This window comes from Muscardinus avellanarius (genome assembly GCF_963383645.1).
Source record: "Muscardinus avellanarius genome assembly, chromosome: 18".
NCBI lineage: Eukaryota > Metazoa > Chordata > Mammalia > Rodentia > Gliridae > Muscardinus > Muscardinus avellanarius.
The window spans coordinates 50,008,985-50,012,701 of record NC_137804.1 but is presented as its reverse complement, the minus strand read 5'-3'; the positions used below and the strand labels follow the sequence as shown (position 1 = coordinate 50,012,701).

The window sequence follows — 3,717 nt, the reverse complement described above, 5'->3', positions numbered from 1 at the left end:
ATGGTGGCACACGTTTGTCATCTCTGTGCTTGGGAGGCAGAGACAGGAGGATCGCGCTGCTTCGAAGCCAGCCTCAGCTACTTAGTGAGGCTTTCAACAACTTATGATACCCTGTTTCCAAATAAAATATAAAATAGGTCTGGGAGTGTAGCTCGGAGATAGAAATCCCCTGGGTTTCACAGCCAATACCACAAAAATTAAGAAATAAAAAAATTTCCAATGCATAGTCCAGAGATTTAAGTGTGAGCCACTGATAAACACAATATGTTCTTAAATTTTATTTATTTTTACATTCTTAAGTTTTATATTCTTTGTTTAAGGTGGATACAACACAAGATTTATTGGTACGTGATTAAGGAGGGGACAACACGATGGAAGCTCTCAAGAGTGCAGGGCTTGCCGCTCGTCCAGGGGACCACTTGGGGATGTATTTGACTCCACACCATCAGGGATGAGCCGCTTTTCAGCCACCATGTCCTCAAATTCATCAGCGTTGAACTTGGTAAATCCCCACTTTTGGGGGATGTGGATCTTCTGGCATCCAGGGAACTGGTACTTGGCCCTGCGAAGGGCCTCGATCACATGTTCCTTGTTCTGCAGCTTGCTGCCGATGGACATGAGGAATTGGCCAATATGGAGTCTTGCCACTGTGCCCTGGGGTTTCCCAAAGGCGCCCTGCATACCTGTCTGAAGCTTGTCCGCTCCAGCACAGGACATCTTGTTCATGCTAATGACATGGAAAGGGTGCAGCCAAACTCTCATGTGAAAGCTATCTTTGCCACAACTTTTTACCATGTACTTGTTGGCACAGATACGGGCACCCTCCAAGGCTTCAGAGGAGAGCTGCTCATACTCATCTGCCACCATGTGGCCACAGAGTGGGAACTCATCCACTTTTACCTCTTACTTCCCAGGTCCAAGATGCGAATCTTGGCATCAGGGACACCTTGGCAGAAATGAGACTTTAGGTAAGGCTTGTTCTTACAATACCGGTAGCACTGGGTGGGGCGGTGGCCGATGGCTACACCAGGATCTTCGGTGGCATGTCAAAGGAAAAAGTATTATATATTCTTAAGTTTTATTTATTTATTTATTTTGGGGATGGAAGGCAGGGGCATTTGACCTTTGAGCTACAGCCCCTGCCCTAATTTTTTCTTTATTTTGAAACGGGGTCTCACTGGGTTGCGAAGGGCATCACTAAGTAGCTGAGGCTGTCTGTGAACCGCAATCCTCCGGGTCTGTCTCCCAAATGCTGGGATTACAAGCATGCATCACCACGCCTGGCTTATTCTTAAATTTTAGATAATTTTCTTCACCTTGTGTTTTCTGGAGTGTGCCTCACAGGTTGTTTGCACTGAAGTCTTCATATTACTTGCCTTTTAGAAGATTCTACTACGTGTAAAATTTTCACAGGACATGGAAAATAGGTTACAATTGACAAGTTTCTTGGACTTTTCACAGTTGCAAGGTTTTAATCACTGTGCATCTGAAAACGTGGAACTGAAGACTTCTGTACATCTCTTTTATTCAAGGTTTCTCTCCAGACTGAGTTCTTTCCTGTGAATTGGTCCAAGACTTCTACTAGTATTCTCCCAAGCTTTGAAAGTCACACTCTCAACTATGCATTCTTCTTGATAGTTAAGCCTACCCAAAACATATATATTTGGGGTTACTCTCCTGTGTGAGTTCTTTGATTTCTATACAAGATACTGTGAAGGCTCTCCCACATTGCTTACATACATATGGTTTCTCACCACTGTGAGACCTTTTATGTACCTTAAGGTTATCGGAACAATTAAAGGCTTTCCCACATTGCTTACACACATAGGGCTTCTCCCCAGAATGAATTTGCTCATGTGTCTGAACATACCTGGAACAACTAAAGGCTTCCCACAGTGTTTACATACATACAAATTTTCTGCAGTGTGAGATCTTTTATGTCTGTATAAGGAACTATAAAAACCAAAGGCTTTCCCACACTGCTTACACACATAGCATTTCTCTCCAGTGTGATATTTTTTGTCTCTGAAACATACTAGGAAAACTAAAGGATTTTCCACATTGCTTACATATATAGGGTTTCTCAATATTGTGCCTTTGCTCATGTCTGTGAAGATACCTGGAACAACTAAAGGCTTTTCCACACTGCTTACACACATAAGGTTTCTCCGTAATGTGAACTTGCTCATGTGCATGAAGGTGGTGGGAATAAATAAAGGCTTTCCCATACTGCTTACACATATTGGGCTTCTCTCCAGTGTGACTCTTCATGTATTCTTAGGTAAAAAGAAGTAGTGTAGGCTTTCCCACACTTATTACAGACATAGGGTTTCTCTCCAGTGTGAGAACTTTTATGTCTATTCAAGGAACTAGAAGAAATAAAGGCTTTCCCGCAGTGCTTACACACACGGGGCTTCTCCCCAGTGTGAATTCTTTCATGAACTTTGAGGTAACTAGAATGGCTGAAGGCTTTTCCACAGTGCTCACATGCATAAGGCTTCTCTCCAGTGTGAATTCTCTCATGTTTCTGAAAGTTACTGAAAAAACTAAAGCCTTTCCCACAGTGCTTACATACATAGGGCTTCTCCCCAGTGTGAACTCTTTCATGGATTTGGAGGTTACCGGAACTAGTGAAGGCTTTCTTACAGTGCTCACACACATAGGGCTTCTCCCCAGTGTGAATTCTTTCATGGACATGGAGGTGACTGGAATGCCTGAAGGCTTTCCCACAGTGCTTACATACATAGGGCTTCTCCCCAGTGTGAACTCTTTCATGGACTTTGAGATAACCAGAACTACCGAAGGCTTTCCCACAGTGCTCACACACATAGGGCTTCTCTCCAGAGTGAATTCTCTCATGTTTCTGAAGGTAAGTGGAAGAAATGAAGGCTTTTCCACACGGCTTACACACGTAGGGCTTCTCCCCAGTGTGAACTCTTTCATGGATTTTGAGGTAACTGGAACGACTGAAGGCTTTCCCACAGTGCTTACATACATAGGGCTTCTCCCCCGTGTGAACTCTTTCATGGATCTTGAGCTGACTGGAACAACTGAAGACTTTCCCACACTGCTTACAATCATGCTGTTTATCTCCATTGTGATTTTCTTCAGGCTTCAAAAAGCACTTGGGAGAACTGAAGGTTTCTCCCCATTCCTTACGTTTATCAGATTTCTTTCCATATTTTAAATTCACACATGGCTTCTGTCCAGACTGAGCTCTGTGGGGCTCATTTAAGGATAAATGACCAGTGAGAACTTCTCCACACATCTGCCTTCCACCTGCTTTCAATCCAGGAGTTTTCTTCCTAGGGATAGGATATGGAGAACTGCCAAAAACGATTCCACATTCACTACTAAGTTTAGGTACAAGGAATCCTTCTACCACTTGACTTCTGTAAAAAAGAAGAAAAAGAAGCACATTACTAGAGATGTGTTTATTAATGCTATTCTAGGAGAATAGTTGGTTTTATGTTGTGTAGAAATTTTTGAACATTATGGCACAAAAGATCTACAGGATAGATCTAGGGGAGTGATTATCAAAGCAGTAGTGTTTATATCAGGCCGTTCTCTTTTTAACAATTCTTTCTAGCCTGTCTTTTCATTCTGTAGTACTGGGGATGTAACCTAGGGCCTTGTACATGATACAAAAGCATTCTACTGCCTGGCAGGGTGGCAAATTCTTGGAATCCCAGGACTTGGGAGGCTGAGACAGGAGGA

At 43.0% G+C, this 3,717-nt stretch overlaps 1 pseudogene across 1 annotated transcript; it reads right to left on the bottom strand.

The window, feature by feature from the left end:
* Positions 1-381: 381 nt before the first annotated feature.
* LOC308276749 (large ribosomal subunit protein uL16-like) lies at positions 382-1,046 on the bottom strand (annotated as a pseudogene). Its single transcript has one exon. The product of its transcript is annotated as a large ribosomal subunit protein uL16-like (transcript).
* Positions 1,047-3,717: the final 2,671 nt, after the last annotated feature.